The sequence below is a fragment of the Protopterus annectens genome, chromosome 2.part1 (genome assembly GCF_019279795.1).
Source record: "Protopterus annectens isolate FY-2018-M chromosome 2.part1, PAN1.0, whole genome shotgun sequence".
NCBI classification, from domain to species: Eukaryota; Metazoa; Chordata; order Ceratodontiformes; family Protopteridae; genus Protopterus; species Protopterus annectens.
In genome coordinates, this window is record NC_056729.1 from 577427792 (window position 1) to 577447830 (window position 20039).

General features: G+C 37.5%; 1 protein-coding gene across 2 annotated transcripts in view; it reads left to right on the forward strand.

Annotated features, from left to right (window-relative positions):
• Window positions 1–20039, forward strand: part of EPHX2 (epoxide hydrolase 2) — a 3146492-nt gene that overhangs the window by 2146874 nt on the left and 979579 nt on the right. The window lies entirely within an intron of this gene.

Sequence of the window (20039 nt, forward strand, 5' to 3'; positions counted from 1 at the left end):
TAAAGTATGTTGACATATGTAAATTGCGTGCAACATTTATTCAAATCATTAGAAGCTATTTATCATACTATATTAAAATTCAAGACAGGTGCTTCAACCAAAATACACTTCTGAATGCCTCTTACTGAACAAGAATTGTTGTATTTTAAACCAGGTTTCAAAGTCTGTGCTGCTTTTCTGGTTATACATTGCACTGTATATTCCCTGCAATAGAAAATGTATTAGATATTCATAGCATTTCATGCATTTATGAAACAAACATTGCTTCCACTCAGATTTGCTGTTTTTAAATTTTTATTAACTATTTTTCAAACAGCAGTTACTTCTATAATTTATGACTGCAGCATCAGAATACAATTGTCCACAAGATGTATAAAAATATGAAAATATATAAAACTTAATAGATTGGATGAGATCAGAATGTTTGTGATTACTGAGCAGTTTTAACATCACAGGTAGTTACTTTAGCTACCTTAATGTAAAGGTTGTGTACCATTTAGTCCATCTGTTTGTGGGTCAATCGATTTAGCCATTCATGGTTGGTAAAGGACTCCAACAGTGCTCTGCCTTCTATCTCTTCCTAATCATGGTTTTCAGGGAATCAAGCAGCAGCTGATGTTTTGAAGTTTGTATCTCTGCTGTTCGCAGATAATGTTGTCGTCCTAGCTTCAAGTGACTGTGATCTTCACTCTGCCCTGGAATGGTCCATTTCTGAGTGTGAAACATCTGGTACAAGAATCAACACTTTTAAATTAGAAGTTATGGTCATCTACTACCTGCAGGTGATGGTGGCAGCATACTCAAGTGAAAGAGCGTCTAATTATGTTGTGCCTTATTCACAAGTGAGGATTGATGGGTTTGGGAAATTGACTAGTGCATGGATGCAGCTGTGGGAGCTCTGCATGTTTTTTTGTAGCAGACTGTGGTGCTGAAGTGGGAGCTGACTCCTAAGATGAGCTCAGTTTACCAGTCAGACTGTGTCCACATCCAAACTTGTGGTTTTGAACATTGGGTAGTGACTGAAAGAGTGGGGTCATGTGTGCAAGCACTGGAAATGAGGTTGTTTGACTCACTTCTCAGACATGGCGAGTAGCTCAGAATTCTAGACGGTGGTTTAGGCACCCTCTGAAGGTAAGCCGTGTGAATCTCCTGCATCACCTTCTGAAGGTTACCTGTATAGACCTTCCACAAAAGGTGTACTAAGCAGCATCCACTGTAATGAGGTGTCAGGGTAGACCTAGGACACACTGAAGAGATATCCCTCAGGTAGTCTGGGAATACCAAGTCATCCCACTGGTTGAGCTGGAGACTTTTTGCTGGGGATAGGAAAGTCTGGTGTGTATTGCTCAATTTTCTACCACAGCAGCTCTCACCAGGACAAGTATTTCAGAAAATGACTGAATGAATGAAGCTAGTTACTATAGATGATTATTCAACATGCCATTGTCCTGAAAGTATTTGCTGTAAATAGCAGATTAGAGATTTAGTACACTCAGTACTTGTTTCTAGGCGAAGCTCCATCATGCTATAGAATACTATATAATTATAGTTGCAGATGATTGTTCCATATTATTAATGAAACAGATAAGATAATGTATAGTAGAATTTGGGATATTTCGTACTGTTTCTAGATGCCGCATTAGATTTTATTGCAAAGTACATACATAAAATGTGGTGATATTTATTGTTCCTGAAAGGGCCTCTCCATTTCAGGCACTGAGATTATGAGCAAAGACACTATCTCATTAAACCTTATTACACACCTAGGTTAACAGTCAAGCTTAATGCATTAAAAAGGAAGTTTTTGGCTCACACATTATTCAGTGATTAAAAGATATGAGAAGCAATTTGACATTGGTAAAGATACCGTGATTAAGCTATCATATCATTGCCTTATTAGGAAGTAGCTCTGCATGCCAGGTCTGCATGGAGGCTATCAAAACCATAGTATTAAGAGAACTGTAATTCACAGGCAGTGTGCTTACAGAGTACAATATATGGAAATATATGACACAATGAATAGCTGCTAATTATGCTCATCATATTTTAATAATATAAAATTTTATTGTGCTCAGACCATAAGAAACTTTTAACATAATACCCTTACTACAACTTTATTACAAGGCATCATAAATAGAATGTTCATAACAATGCCTAGAGCCCTGCATCCATAGAATATACGCGGACTGGGGGGATCGACTGGTAAAGGCAGAACAAGATGACACCATGAATCTTGCAGTTAGTAACAGCTCCGAAAATGGGAGAAGAAGGAGCTAGTTTGTTATAGCCATGAGCAGGATTCTAGACTGCCTGCTCTGCATCTTTTGCTTTTTTAATTATAGTAAGAAGGAGACACAGTAAGGGAAGTGTGCAAATTCCTGCAGGCTATGTGCTCTGGTTTGGAAGGGTACCTTTGTTTTTGGATGGTTGCATTATATGGCAGGAATGCAAAGTGCATGGCAATGTGCATATTAGTGGGAAGATGGGGAATGACCCCACACACACAAACACACACACACACACACACACACACACACACACACACACACACACACACACGCACACACTTATAGCAAGTAACGTGTGTAAAATAGTGGAAGAAACTATATTGTGTTAAATAACTAAGTTCTGTATTACAGAAACTAGTATAAATAGCAGTACAGTGGTAAAACCAATAAAACCACTACCGACTCCCAGAAAGCAATACATGTTAAAGATATAAATCAAACCACTAATACACACACACACACACACATTTATCTATATATATATATATATATATATATATATATATATATATATATATATATATATATATATATATATATATATATATATATATATATATATATATATATATATATATAGGTCTACTTCTAAATTCTGAAGTTTCAAAACTTCGAATTTCTTATATTCCATAATATTGAAGTTTCAAACTTCAAAATATAAATAAAAAAAAAAAAAATCTTTTTTTTTTTCTGTTTCCCCCACACCCCCTGCTAATTAAATATATCAACTCTAAGATCGCACTACAGCAAGGAAAACCATAAACATACCATTCCGCACTGTGTGGTGATCTCCATTTAAATGGTTCAGAGTTTCAAAACTTTGATTTTATGGTCTTGACCATAAGAAATTCGAAGTTTTGAAATTTCGAAATTTCGAAGTAGACCTATGTGTGTATGTATATATATATATATATATATATATATATATATATATATATATATATATATATATATATATATATATATATATATATATATATATATATATATATATACATAGTTATATATAATAAATATAGCAAGATGAAAGTAACCATTTGAAGTGTTGGGACCTGTTAGAACACATCCTAAAACACAGAGACTGAATGGCCAAAAGATTCCCTTTCCTCCAAGGTATGGTGATCTCAGAGTTGTTATGTTTAAGTGCAGGGAGTGTGGAGATGATCCGATAAACTAAAACAAATCCAACTGTTCAGAAGAATGTGTTAACCCAGTAGAAAACAAAAGATAGGCCAGGATCCATAGAGATGCACTACATCTCAGTACATGGCTTGCACAGCTTAGCGGCACTGTGCAGCAGTATATAAAGCATTTATCCAGAGCATGATTGTACTTCTAGCTATGTTAGTGAGCAGGACAGTGAATGTGCACTCAGGCATATCCATATAGTGAACAATGTGCACAGTAGCATGAGATGTAATCCGTGCAACAGCCATGGTCTAATTTGCATGATCTCACAAGAACAGAAAACATGAAATCACAGACCTCTGCATCTTAAAATATAGTAATATATTTAAATGCAGTGCCGAACATGCTAATGTATCCCTCATCGAAGGCAGTGCCATGCATGCTAATGTGTCCTTCAGCAAGATGGCACAAGTCATCTCACAACAATATATATGGCCATACAGTATTTGCAAATGCAATATGTGGACACTTGTCAGAGGCATAAAATAGGGGGGCTATATAGCAAAGTATGGGAAATGAAAGGCATCAAGAAGAGGGACACACACAAGTAGAACATATAAGTGTATGCAGGATGGGAAAAGACAAGGCAACATTTTTGAGTGGGCAGGGCCTCATTTTTTTGCTTTGTGTAAAGAGAAGGGAAGAGTGGAAAGTGTGATAGAAAATCAGGTTTGGAAGGTGAGAGGGTGTTGATAGTGTTTGGGTCTATACAACCACACACACAAACAGCAATGGATATACATACTCTAGGATGAGCGGCATGGGATGGGCAGAGACCAGTCTGTGCAGACAAATTGTGATAGGGGTAGGAGTGGGGTACAAGTAGTAGTGAGCTATCTGCCACCCCAGTACAGTGGGACATATCTATGATCCATCAGCAAACAATGGATCAGGGTGGTCATCAGTATGGGACAAAACATCTCTCAGTAGCTCAATGATCTGGGCAAGCCAGGCTAGCACATCTGCTGTCCACTCTAGGAGGTCTCCATTTGGGGCATATACCTACACACCTCTCTCCACTGTAGCCTCCAACATGTGCATCAGAAGGTCTGAACCACCACAGACAGTGTTGCTAACTACTTGCTAGTGAGTGATCACGACTTCTCTCTGGCCAGACTCCCCATCATCATCACCCTCACACTTTACTCCTGTGGCATGAAAAGGAGGAGACCATGATTGATTTGTCTGTTAGCATGCCTATCATTTGTAGCTGCAGGGAGGAGATCCATAAGTGAGTTTATCCTAACAAAGAACTGAATATATTTGCACTCACACACTGGCACTCCTGAGTAGATGTAACCCTAGCTGGCCAGTGGTCTGTTCTGTTCCTGTGGTAGGTGACACAATTCCATTCTCATACTGCTTGATCTGAATGTGAAATGGTCATATTGTAGAACTGTGACAGATGTAAGGCAAGACCTCAGAACAACTCATACAAGTCACTGTGTAGTGCATATGTCCCATTAGCTGCATTACAGGCTACAGGTAGTTGTATGCCCCTCTGCATACATTAATGTATTTAGACAAATATGTCACTGGTACACAAAGGGTGGTGTGTAGGCAACCAGAGCTGTTTCAGCACAACCCACCCAGTAACAGTTCCCTGCAGAAACCTACAATAAATGTTGCAACCTTGTCCCACCTGCCCTTCTCTTTGCCATCAAAGCACCACATAGTAGATGACTCACATTTGAGTACTGAGTATGGGAAATACTTGTCCATAAGAACAGTCCTGAACTTAAAAAAAAAAAAAAACAAACAAACAAAATACTATGCTATTCACTTGCAATACCATTCAGGGCATGGCTATGTAACCTCTGCTTCTTATACGTTGTAAATCATGATCATTGGGATTCTAATGTGGCCGGTCAACATATGAATTTTTGCACTCTTCCCATTCCTAGTAATGCCAGTGGTTGAGATGATCACTTCAGCCAGGCCACACCAGTCATCTATTTTTCTGAATGGACCATCATAATGGCCTACTAACTGCTTCCTTAACTAGCCATGAAAATGCTATTCACTCACATTGCAAGAGCTTTGTAGTCAGCAATAGCAGAAACTGCCATGGCCACATAAATATCCTCAGAAACGTGTTGCACTTTCACACCAAATGGAATGGTCATTTGTGAATCATACTTGCAATGTTATTTTTGAGTCACTGTTAGTGCAACATACAGGTGCAAAACATCTCAACCCACACACATTTAATCCAAGACTCCAGTATGAGCTCACAGCCACAAACTGTCAGCATAGGAACTGAACTGGGTTTTGTCACACATTCACAACAGGATTAAGTGATTCGTAAAGACATGCAGCCTAACAAAGTTTACCCATGAGTCACACAAAATCCTGCCTTAAGGTATGCCAGTATTTTCTATACTGAGTCATTCAAATATGAGAAAACATTAGGTAGAATAGCAGTACTTTTCCCATAAACAGCTCTGAGGAAGTATGTGGTACTCTATACATGCATGAGGAAGTATCTGTAGTCTACAAGTGTATGAGGAAGTATCAGTACTCTGCAAGTGTATGACAAAGTATCGGTACTCTACAAGTGCATGAGGAAGTATGTGGTACAGTACAAGTGCATGAGAAAGTATGAGGCATTCTGCAAGTGCTTGAGGAAGTATGCAGTTCTCTACAAATGCATGAAGGAAGTATGCAGTACTCTAAAAGTGCATGAAGAAGTATGCGGTACTGTACAAGTGCATGAGGGAAGTATTCAGTAGATTCAAGTGTATGTTAAGGTGGATTTATCTGCTTTCCTAGGATGTGCACACTGACGTACAGCATTAAATTACATAAGACAATATCTGTTTGCCCTTGCATGTGTAAATTATAAGTAAGTTGTACTGGCAACAAAGTAGTCCATTATGTCAGAATAGCATGTCTGTGTGCATGTCTCTTACACCTTGTGATGATGCTATGCCCTTTCTAATCTAATTGTGGCCTTTGATATTGGGTGTAGCATTTCAGTGCCCAAACATGTATATCCCTCTACTGTAATAGGCTAGAACTGTATCAGCAATGTTTTCTTAATTGTTCCCTCATGATGCCATCAGAGATGATTGCCTACCCTGTAAATACATGTTGATCCTAAAAAATGGATGAGCTCTGCAAGGATTGTATATGTAGTAATGTGTTGCACATGGCACACACTGTATGCATTCCCAGAGCTCTCCTTACAGCTACAGAATGATATACATATAGATGCCCTTATAAGTGCTATATAGTATAACCAGGGTACTCTTGTCTGCAGCAGTCATTTGAGCAGTCCTACCAGCATACAGCCAATAGTTCCCTGTGCCATGTGTTCACAGGTGTCTATGTATGGAGGATGAGGTCTAAGATAGAGACTGGACATGTTAATCCCTATAGAAAATGATGTCCTTCTTCAGACTCTCAGGGCAAATGGGCAGCACCTGTTTCTGCCGGAAACTATTATGGGTTGATTATGCTGATACAACTGTTCGTTCCTGCACATCACCTGATGTGTATCTTTACATAACAGCCATATCTATCTATCTATCTATCTATATGTCGCTTGTATGAGTTGCTTTTAGCATCTTACCTTTCACCAGTCATATAAGTAATAGCAACATTTTTTTTCTTTTTTTCGTTTTGTTTGCCATATAAGTCCCTAGAAAAATTTACAAATATGTGTACCTGATAACTTCTCCAACAATATCCCTGTCAAGTAAATATTTAGATACTTTAAAATGTGCTTTAGCCAGCACTTCTCCTTTTGTTATTTTGCCAGTACTGCAACAGTTAATTTAGCCATTAATGGTTTTAGTTTATCCTCTGAGATGGACTTTAGTATTCTGACTTTCTGTTTCTTATTTGTGTTTTCTTAATCACCCAGTTTTGGATTTTACTGACCAGTAACCATTTCTAGCTTCTTTTCAGTAAGCAACAACTTGTCTTCTTTACTTTTGAAAGCTCGTTAGTTTCTTATTAATGCTGGCAAAATTCTTTTGTTGGCTCACGACTGCCTTATGACTTTCATCAAATCCTGTCACTGTGAAGGAAAATTGATCCAATAACTGGTTTGTCTTTTCCATTTTCTCTGGAGATGCAAATCACATTGTCAACATTTGGTCCGATTTCAGCTACATGACCAATGCTTTTATCTTTTTCAAAGGAGTTTCAAAGCCAGAAAGATTGTTTTATTTGTATATGTCTGGCATAGATAGAAGTTTATTTTGCCATCTTCCTGCAGACCATAACCACACCCCTGCATGTATGTTGCAGTCTTTCTAATGCCTAGACAAGACTCCCACTTAATCTTTTTAAAATAATTTTGATGTTTTTTTTTTAAACAGAACTGATAGAAAGAAGAAGAAATACAAAAGATGTTTAAAATATTTTAGTGTCTACAGTGTAATATTTTTTAGTGAATTAATTATCAGACTCCTAATGCAATATAGAAAGTAGTATACATAATTTGTACATATACGAGTATATTTTTCTATATTTTAATTACAGAAAAAAATTCATTTTATAGAGTGAAGGATGCTTGCTGATTATTTTAAAAATTGTTAGTAATACTACGAATTTGTAAGCAACGCAGGTGGATGAAGACAAATTTATCGCTTAATACAAGTAAGGCGCACAGAAGGTGCTTGTTAAAGATCATTTGCAATGGTAGTAGTTACTGTTTTAATGACTTGTAGCATATCTGCCCTCACACACTGGTGATTCTGCTTGCAAAAACATGAAGATTCTGCAAAAAAAAACAAAAAAAAAAACTTTGTTTTCATAGTTTAATGTCCACTTAAAATCAAGGCTATACTGAAGAGCTTGTTGAATGGCTGTTTACTTCCACATCAAGATGCATGGGTCAGTGACTATTTGAGGTCAGAGGGTGCAGATGGTTTTCTACTCATTTTCCCACGTTTAATAAAAAGCCACTTGGATAAAATTAATATTTAATGAATTTAGTGAATTCACTAAACGGTGTATCTGTATTCATTAAAGATTATTGTATGGGTCTTTATCCTGTCGTTTTGCCTGTTTCTGCTATAAGCAGTAGCCGTGAATGGTTGCAAACTGTGTAAAAACAAAAAAAACAAACAAAAGATATACCTATTTCCTTTAATAACTATAGAAGTGAAATGCAAAATGGCTATAACAGACAAATGACTAAATGGATATGTCCACACTGATATCAGCCATATAATTATATATGAAATAATATTCTGAAAGTCAGAAGCAAAGACAGGAAAGCTTATGCCCCCGATTGGGCATCACAAGGGAATGCCCATCCCAGCAGCATATCCAGATGAGGGAAGGAATTGACTGCAGTTGGTGACATCAATCCTCAGTGCCAGAAAACAAATTATGGCAACGTGCCAAAAATCTAGACATTTTTTGAAAATCTGGACAGTTGAGCGGTATGAAAAAGAGTATTTGTACAATAACAATTAGGTGAGAGGAGTGTAGAAATGTCTGTTAATATAGTACCGGGGAAAATCTCCTGATGGATTGTTTTGTTGCTCAATAAATGAGAGAGAGATCCATTTGTTGTGAAGATTTAGAGACTACTCTCACTTTTGATAGCAGTCATTCAGGTTTACAGTCTAGAAAAATACCATGATTCACAAAAAAGTTTGCCATACCTGACATTCTTTTGTAGAGATTTTATGAAGTGTGTTAAAGAAAAGAAAACTCTGTGGGCTTAAGTCCTAACAGGCAAGCATTTGTTACTTTAACAAAAGTAGTGAAATTTCCTATAACTTCGGGAATATCTTTTTTGTCAAAAATCTTTTTATTGATTATTAAACATTAAGATATAACAATGACATCTTGAAAAACAAACATTACAGTGTAACTATTAGGGTTACAAATTATAGGGACATAAAATCTCTTTTATATAAGTTATAACTTCGGGAATATCTTAATTTCTAAAATAGTATTCTCATGACTTAACATAGTATCTGCTGTCTAAAGAAATAAACTAGATTTGAGATATCCTTTCATTGTAACAGGGACAATAATTTAGTAATACCTGTAATTATGAAACAAAGGATTTAAAAAGGGTGCTGTTTTATGTAGCAGAGGTTATCTACATCTAAAGACTGTGAATGTCAGTGCACTCTTCTTTGCACGTTTCCAGATGTGTTGAATAATTAGGGCTCAACTAGTATAATATTGATGTAAACTGTGCTTTTTCAAAATCATACATTGGATCAAGCAGTGATAACCCCTTCGGCTTTGATGCTCATTAGTTTGCTATTTTTGAATGGTTCCTACTCTGTTCAAATTGTCTTAAAATAGATAAAAGTTGCTTAACATGTCATTAAGAGGAAGGTGAGAACAGTGTACAGTGCTTCAACTGTCTGTCAGATATCTAGAAAAATAATATTGCAACCTCACCACCCTTTGGTGACTGACCACATAGTATGAGTGTCATATCATTATGTAGCTAAATTCAAGCTATAATTGCAGAGCTTTTATGATCTGAGTTTGAGTGAGTCACTGAGATGTTAAATAAGTGGAGCCATTTTTTTTTCTGTCTGACTGGCCTGAAATTTCGTTAGAAACTGACTCGCACAAGGGATGTGCACTGTATTGAATTTTTCTGTCTTGTCTGCTTTGTTTTTTTAACTTGATAGTGTACTGCATTCTCTAGGAATATTCATATTTTGTCAGTGGAACTGTCTTGATATGTTAAGCATTTGTATTTTTGGTCTGCTCATATTATTGCTTGCACTGTTGCCTTGAGTTCATATTAACAGAGGTACGGGAATTCAAACAAAACCAAGCCCTCCCTGTGGACTGCCTTGTGCTTCAGGTTAGATAAACTGAGTTAGATACTTTATCTGTTTCCTCTATAAACTGTGACATTTTCATAAACAGTGAGTATGGGTGCGCTAATGAGCCTGGATCCTCAAAATAAGTAGAGTTTGCTTTAAAATGGCAGACTGAATTCATCATATTTTTTAATTGATAAAGGATAGTATCCTCACTAATAGCTTTGTTTAGCATTTTTTTCTTTCCTTTTTTTACTGTTTGCTGTTTTGTGACTGGTATTAGGTATACCAATTGATTAACGACAGACCCATTTCTCAATAATGGAGTAGCTTGTATTCTTAAATTTAAGACCAAGATGCATTTATAGACTAATAAGATTACCAAAGTACTGCATAAGAGGCAGATCTTGCTTGGACAAGAAACTGTTGCTTCATATAGCTCTTACAAGAACTCCACTGGCATGCATGGTAAAAGTGTTTCTCTTGGTTATATGAATCATTGTCTACCTTTGTAAGTTCAGTTCATGTTGTTTTATTTCAGATAAATTATAATTTAATACTGTGTGGTTTAGTCATTTTTTTTTTTTTTGCTACACAGCCTCTTTAGGTTGACTCTTGCGTGCAATATTTCCATTCTGTATTTTGTATCATGTACAAGTATCTGTTGTTTGTATACATCTCATTTTAAGGATGGTACCTACTGGAGACAGATGCTCACAGCTAAATCTTTTTCTGTGCATTTAATTGTGAGAGACTTGAATTCACAGACATAGTCGATAAATATAACTTTGTTGTTATTGTAGTCTCTGCTACAGTATATATAGAGATGTAGGTATGGGGCTGAGTTCCCAGTTTAGGGGGGTACAGATGAGCTTGTCCCCTTTCAAACAATATTTTTGTTAACTTGCTGTTCATTGGGACTGCAAGCAATTTCAAGTGTTTATTTATTTTATTTATTTATTGACATTTGTTTACCAGGTTAGTCCAACTGAGCCAGGGGCCCATTTTCAGTGGAGACCCGGGTAGAAAAGCACCAGAAGTATTAAATATTTTTCCAATAAAAATCAAATCAAAAATAAAAATGAGTAAAACATTTAAACCACAATGAAACTGTAAGAAACTGAACAGTTAGAGAATATCTGTACATAGAGTAGGTTAAATAGCAATTGACAGGTCTAGGGATATCACACATGAAGTACATACAAATACATAAACCATTAGTGGCAGGTAGATGAAATACAAAAGCGGTACTTCAACTAATGAAGAGATCCTAAACATAATAAGGACTTCTAAATTGTCCATACTAGAATTATGGTGCACTGCATGCACCACTTTTGTTATCCTTGACTTGGCTTTACTGATTGTTTTGTCTGGCAGTTAGTGTAGAAGATTAAAGCTCAGATCAGTTAATGAACTGGTTCTTATAGTCTAAGGCACAAGGTTTCCTTTAACCAGACATTGCTCCAAGTTCACCCCTGAAAAGGAATACTTGCTTACTTGGTCAAACAATTAATAATATTAATAATAATAAAAAAATGATGCATTTCTTCAGTGGTGATATCTCCAGAATGGCACATGGGATAGTTGAGCATGTCAGAATGAGTTATATAGTTGGTAATAACTTCTTATTTTCTATTACTCACCGATTTCTGTGTATCCAAGTATTTAAGACACTATCCTGTCTGTTCTCCTGACATTAGTTCAGTTAATGTGATAGCTTCATGTCAACTGACATCTGTATATTAATATTCATATTTCATTCTTATCTGTGTATTTACCTTCACAAAAGGGATGAGTAACATTTTTAGTATATGGTCTATGTTTTTTCTCTCTCCATCTGAACAGAGGATTCTAGATGATGAGTCACATGGAATTTTCTTTGCACTCCCCAAATTTTCCATCCATTCCCTATTACCTCATTAGTGAAATGTGGTCCTCTGCGAGATCTACCATCATTGGTGATTAAACACATGGCTGACTAGAACCAAGACAGCTGTCTCTGTAGTGTTATCACAGGCAGGTAAGCACTCAATCCATTTTGTAAACTTACTGGATTATGGTTAGCAAGTACTAATTGCCTGTAGAAGACCTAGTTTATTTATTTATTTGACATTTGTTGACTGGGATGTCTGACTGAGCTTGCTCCCTTTTTCAGCAGAGGCCCAGGGAGAAAAGCGCCACAAACTATTAAATACACCATAAAAATGTTTACAAACAATACGGTATGCATGAGGTACTATAAACATGCATTATAATGATTCACAATTGTAACATGAGACTTTAAAGGTGTTATTTACAAAAAAGGCAATAAAACTGATTTTTTTGATTGGTTACTAAACCAAGTCAATAAATTTGGACGTCAGACCAAGACATTATGTGTTTCCTCTTGTTTGAAGGTCTACTCTGTGTTTAGGGAAGAAGACCAGAATTTTCAACATTGCACTTAGAAGACTGTTCTTCTTTTGGTTCTGACTTCAGCCATGAGGGTGTATGAACTTCAGGCTGTCATGGACAGGCCTCCTTGCTTAGTTTTCCCACAGAGATGGGATGTCTCTTCATACTAATCCTTCTTTTATGCCCAAGGTGGCTAATGGCTGTCCCTTAATCAGTCCATCCTCCTTCCTTCCTGCCTGGTTTCCTTCTCCACAGTTTGCCAGGGAAAAGTTTCTTTACACCTTAGATTTGCGTAAGACAGCTCAGGTATTATTTGGACAAAAGAAAGGCAGTTCACAAGTTTCAGCAGCATTTTGTTTCTTTTCATCCTAGGACTTTTGAATATGGCTGTTCCCTGTCTCTTTTTAATTCTTTTAATGGAAAATATATTTCATCATCAGTAAAGTCACATTCTTCTAGGGCAGTTGCCTCCTCTGTTACTTTTTTCAAGGATTTGGATACCAGTTCAATCTCTGAAGCTGCCATTTGGTCCTCTGTACATACTTTCACTAAATTCACTAAGCCGTAAAGTTGGATGTTATTTCCTGGGCTAGGGCAGGTTTTGCCAGGGCTATCCTGCATAGGTTTGTAGAAGGCTCTTCTGTGCCTTCCTCCTCCCAGGCTTTCTCCGGAGCTCTTGTAGTCAACCCTAGTATTCAGTAGTTACTCCTTTTCTCCCTCCTAACCCCTTTGCTTTAGCTCTTGTGCTGCAGTTTTCATGCCTTCCTGGCTGAGGGTTTCTTCGTTGTCATCTTATTTTTTCACCCTCTGGATGTACATGTTCTCCTTGTCCCTAGGGGTATTCTGTTCCTCCTGGGGTTTTTTCAGTTTGGAGAGAGTGTATCCATAATTCACCTTTATGCCCTATGCTGTGCATGGGGAGCATGCATGTGACATACTACCCATGTAAGTACCAAAGGCTTTGGTATACTGGTTGACCATTAGGCTATCCTCGGCAGGAGATCCCTTTGATAAAGAATACAGCAACAGTAAGGAGAAGGACATCTACTGTAATGATAAGATTTTACACAGCTGGACTTTCCTCTTTATGGATAAAGCTGGAAAGCACTGTTGTAACTTTCCAATATGTTAAAGAATATCACCCCCCCCCCCCACAAGCTAAACTTACTGCCATGTAATTGTAAGACTGCATACCAATTTTAGGGGTCAGAAATCCTTGTTTTTTCTTGTATACATTTTTAGTACCAGTAGGCTGGCGGATGGGTCATAACTATAAGAACGAGAGTCGCTCTAGTAGAAAGTCCTGTTGCTATCCATGCATTTTTGGGTAGCTGCTTAGTCTGGGTACAAGACTTTGTAGTTTAGTGTTTGAAATCCTGAAATACTTTTTCACTGCAGCTACTATAACTGTACCTCATTTCTGTTTTGGCTGTAATTTCTGACATCGGCATTTCTGTCTGTCTCTGTGTTACAAATTCAGACTGAGAGTTGTGTGTGTAACCCATATTACTCAAACACTTCTTCAAAGAGATGGCTTTGTAAGACTCCAACGTAGGACTCATTCCGGCAACTGGTCTATATGATGACAAACTCTTTCATTCATGCCAGTCTGCTTTCTAAGCTCCACTCCCAAATAATGTATCTGCAGGGTCAACAGTCATTTGTTTACATCCATTAAGTGATTTATTTCTGTTTTCCTCCCATTCTTTGGAGTTGTATAGTGAAATGGAAACTCTGATTTAACTTTATTTACAGATTGTACTGCACTTCCAGTTGTGGAGTCCAATATAGCAGTGAGTCATATTCCTTCGTGGAAAGCCATACAAATTGCTGGTTTTCATTTTCTTTAAAAATCTGCACAATTAGTAAAGGGATATCAGTGGTGTTCTTATTATCTAACAAAAGTTGCCAGCAGTAATAACACAGCTAGAGACATGCCATTTTCATTCATTTTATTGTGATTGTGTTATTAAATTCATTGAATTTTTACAAGCTTGATGAAGTTTTTCTTCAGCGGACTACAATACAGGTGTTTTCATCTCTGGAGTGAGTTGTGGTCAAATAATGAAAGCTAATAACAATTCTCCAGCAGAAGAAGCACAGTTAGTTCAACAATCAGAAACTATTTCTGTTTTTGCTCATTCATAAGAGACTTGCAGAGATTCCTATTAATTACTTTAAATTCTTTTTGATTGTTTTACTTAGCTTGTCTCTGATGATCCTTCATAGGTTCATCGGTTCATAGGTAGGTACTAGGCTATCAGCCCTAGGGTCTATACAAGCCTAGCCAAAAAAGTACCCTGGCTTTCGCCAGCCAAGAAAATGATTTTCCTGTGCCCCTGTCGAGCAGAGCCACAGAGGTGATCCCCGGGGTGAATTTCCTATTTCCCATCCAGTCATCAAGATTTTTCTTGAAGAGTGCTAATGAGGAGCTTTGTTTTATATAGATAGGTAGTTTGTTCCAGAATATGGGAAGTCTCTGGGACAGGAATCTATCCCACCAGCATGTTCTGTTTATTGTGGTGACAATGTTTAGGTCCCTAGAACATGTAGCTCGGAAGGATTGGGATTTCATTAAGTGGAGCATGTCCAACAGCTCTGGGTTGGACATAGTTTTGTATGTTAGGCAGAGATCGCCTCTGAGTAGGCGATATGTGACAGAGTAAAGCTAAGTTTTTTGAGACAGTCTGCATAGGGCATCTGTTTGAGGCCGGTAATCCTCTTTGAGGGGTATTTCTGCGGCCTTTCCAGTTGTTGTAAATGTCTTGTGAGGTACATATCAATAGGGGCATTGTACTCTATAGTGGGTCTAATGAGTGATGAGTAGAAGTGAACAATGACCTCTTTTTTCCTGGATGAGAAACCTTTTGTGATGAGGTGTGCCACATAGAAGGATTTCCTGAGTACTGCGGCGATGTGATTATCAAAAGAGAGACTACTGTCCACCTGTGTCCCAAGGTCTCTTATCACACTTTTGGTGTTAGACTACCACCTATGTGGTAGCTTAAGGTTACAGATAACAATGCACTTTTTGGCATTGAGCTTCAGGCCATGGCTTTGACACCATGGCATCTGTCTCAGTGAGGCTCTTTGTAGGATGTCCACATCATTATCATTAGGAGTTTCAATTATGGCTCCTAGTTTGCAGTCATCTGTGAACTTTGTTAGCCAAAGACCATCTGTGTTAGCCTGTACTTCAGAAAAATAGATACCAAATAGGAGAGGACCCAGTACTGAACTCTGTGGTACTCTACTTGTCACTGATCTTAAGTCGGATTTGGAGTCTGTTACTTTCACAGTGTGGGTTCTGTCAGTGAGCCAATTGACAACCCATCTTGTGACATAGGGATTTATACTTAGTTTAGTGAGTTTATCTATAATTCCAGAGTGGGGGATGATGTCAAAAGCCTTGGCAAGATCTAGGTAGGCTGTGTGAACCACCTTACCCTTTGATGACTGCTTCAAAGAAGTCAATCAGGTTTAGGAGACTTGATCTGCCTTTTACAAACTGAAACTGGGTGGGGTCCAGAGTTTGGAGATTACCAATGTCTTTGTTTATAAGTTCCATGATGATACATTCCATGGCCTTGCAGACCAGACTCGTTAGGCTAATGGGGTGTTAGTTCCTGGGGTCCATGGTGGCTCCGCCTTTGTGGAGTGGGATAACCGTTGCTGTGCACCTTTCAGTTAGCATAAAGCCTGAGGTGAGGCTGTGATTGAACATGGTGCTTAGATGGGGTGCCAGTTCATTCTGTAGTTCATGTAGAACGCAGCCTGGAATGTTGTCAGGTCCCATGGATGCTGTGTTCTTGGCTTTTGAGAAAGTGGTTTTTACCTGTGCAGCCGTGATTACAGGAACTTTGCATTCTTCCGGTATAGAGATGGGCCCTTTAGGGGGTGGGGTAGTAAAGTTAGCACTGAACCTATATGCCAGGATGCTGGCAATATTAGCTGGTGCTGTATATTTACTGCCATTGTGCTGTAACTCAGAGCAGATCTGAGTGTTGTCATTGAGATTCTTGACATAGCTATAGAATGCTTTGTGGTTGTCTTTAGAATCAGTGGCGATTTTGTTTTCATAACTAGCTTTGGAGGATTTTATGAGGGATCTCAGCTTCTTACTGAGACTGACCAGGGAGTTCTTCCAGTCATGGGATTTTACTCTTTTTTTGCAGCAGCAGTTTCTTTCTTCTTTTGTAGAGTTTGTTTATGGCAGGGGACCACCAGATTGGCTTCCTTTTTTTGGAGGATAGCATCTTGGATCTGTTAGGGATAGCATGATCCATGCACTAGTGTAAGTGCTTATAAAGTGCATTTGTGTAGGATTCAGCAGTCATACCTCTACTGTCCGTCTGCATGGGTGTCATGAAGTTTGCCACTTCTGTCTTAAGAAACGTGAAGTTGGCTTTGGAGAAATTATTTACGGTAGTTTCCATAATGGGGGGTAGGGGCGGGATGTGGATGTCTAGGCTGATTAGCTTGTGATCGGATCTAACCAACGAGGAACTGACCTCTGGTATGGAACACTGGTCGCCCATGTTGGTAATGACCAAGTCTAGGATACTGCTGCCCCTGGTGAGGGTGTGGATAAGTTGATCCAAGGAGTTGGGATTTATGAATTCCAGAAAACGTTGTGCAAAAGATTTGGTACATGAGTAGTTTTCCATGTTAATGGTGTGGTAGTTGAAATCGCCCATTATTAGGGTGTTAGGTTGTACCCTGATATTTTCCAGTGTATCAAGAAATGAAGAGTGGGAATCCTGGGGCATGGTGAGGGAACTGTAGCAAGTTACAATTTGGATTGCGGTTTTGCCCAGAGTTAGCTGCACTTGGATAATCTCGGATGCATTATGCTGAGCAACTAGCCTGGAGGTGTGTATATCCTTAATGAATATGGACACGCCTCCACCTTTAGCATTTCGGTCCAGCTTAGGTGGCCGAAAGGTGTGGTATGAATTATAGCTTGGTAATGCAGGGGTTGTTTCTGGAGCCTTGAACCAGGTCTCTGTCACTGCTCAGATCTCGATGTTCTCCATTTTAAGGAGTGCCTCGAGTGAATGCATTTTGAGGTTTAGACTTCTAGCATTAAGTAGCATTACCCTCAGATTTTGCTTCAACAAATAGGTAGTAATACAATATTTATTTGTCACTATAGGAGCAAACATAAGGCTTTCTCACTAAAAAAAAAAAAGGTCCTGACTCCTGAATGAACAATTTCTATTCAGATTATGTCAAAACCTTATCTCTCTTCTTAGTATTGTAGTAAGAGGCAATGTCTTCCTTGACTGTAGAGACTCAGCAGATCTTATCCTGTCAGACCAATTACGCATTCACAAGTCCAATGGTAGTGTGAAAATCCATTTTATTTCTCAGTTATTCAGTAATCTGTTTCAGGTGCTTTATTAATGCCTCATTTGGTCATATCGATGGACTCTGCCTGATCTAGTACTGTATATATCCACTAAATAAAGCTTTTTGTACTTCTCTGAAATCTCTTTCTAAGTATGCACCTGAAGTGCCTCAAGTACGGTGTCCATACTAAATTCCATATATTGTAAAGCACTTTCCTTCTAAAATTTGAATTAATTCAAAATTAGTGTGTTTTAGGGTCCATCCTGCTCTGTCTTCTTCTAATCTTATATAAAATAATTATGTGTGCTCTTTTACAGTGTCCATGAGTCTTAACCCCATCTCAAGATTTAGTGGAAATTGACAGTGTGTGATAGTTAGAGATATCCTGTTCCTCGGCAAATGCCACATCAGATATGATTAAGTTCATGGACCTAGGTTTGTTTAGGTTTTACAGCTTTTTTAGGATACTCAATCATGTGTGGACAGATGGCTATCAATCTCCTTCTGAATACACTAAAGAAGTCATGTTTCTCATCCTTTGTGAGCACTAAATTGAAACTCTCATTAATCAGACCAAAATTCTCATAATACATTTCTGACTTACATCATCTATTAAATTCAGATACAGTATTCCATATCTTGTTTCATCTATTATATTCAGATACAGTCTCTCATATCTTGTTTTTCTTTGCTAAATTATATGTCATGAAAACATTTTAACACTGTACTTCACTAAATTGGAGTTCCAGTCCAGTTTGGTGTTTTTATTCCTTACTTTTCGTTTACTGGTATTTTTGTTTGTCATTATGCTTCTTCTTTGCCTTATATTTCATAATTAGTATAGAATCCCCCTCAGTCCATGATGTCACCTAGTGTATGACACATAATGCTTTTCCATGTGCTTTATTTTCCAATTTGTTTTCCTCAAAGGCTCGTTGTTTGACAGCAGATCTGTTTCACAGAGTAAAGAATGTTAATAAACAGCCTAATTAGCTCATATGCTGCACTCTCCAGGAAATGTACACAACAAGAAATAGCTGTTAAGCAAACAAGTAATTTTAGTATACAAATATAGGCAGACCATAGTCAAAAACTGAACTGCATACGAAGGATTTAAAATTTCTCTGAATATATCTAAAAACAAGAACAGGAAAAATGTAAGCTTCCTAAATATGTGCAAGCTGGGCAGCCTAGAAATATAAATACTGTTGTACACAATAATATTTTATGTGAGCTCATTTTGTAAAATAAATAATAACATGAAATTCTAAGCTTCTACCGAAAAATATTGCTTTGACACTTGTAGACTTGTTATTAGTTCTGAAGGCTAATGCTATGAGCTGTTAACTGTTTCTTTTTTTCAAATACAGTTGAATAAATTCCATAGTATTTGTATATAACATCTTAAATAACTATGTACATGATTTACATCAGCCTGACACTATAAAAGAGCTCAATATATACAATTACTCTTTAGGTATAACAATCCTGTTATCAGAGTGTATCTGTTCAGTTATTGTAAAGTGTCAATCAATACTTTTTACTGTATTTTATTGCTATTAACTAATCTGCATGGTTAAACTAACATTGTCTGCCTTACAGGGCCCGAGAAATAAGTTTTTTACTGTCACACTGTTTGTAAAACTTTATAGGAAGTTTCACTGTGTGAAAGCTATTGGAAAATTTTACTTGGTGGCTTTGCAGTTGCCCACCCCTACTGTAAATTTGATCTGGGACACTCCTCACAGTCTAGTGTCATTAGCTCATTCTACCTAATACAGAGAGAACATCTAAGAAGGCCAACCCACTCAGTTTCTTTTCTTCTGTTCCTCTTTTCTCCCTTTCCTTAAAAAAAAAAATTGCCTGAATCTCCTTGTGTTCTGATTGTGCTTCTCAAACATTTTGGAAATATAGAGTATATTTTAGAGCATTTTTTAAACCTGTATTTGCCTTAATATTGCTACAACTCAAGTGCTCTAGGTTGCACTCCATCTGAATTGTTTTAGTGTGTTTTAGCTGCTTTTCTGTAAATATAGACTTTTCTGTATATGTAGGCTAG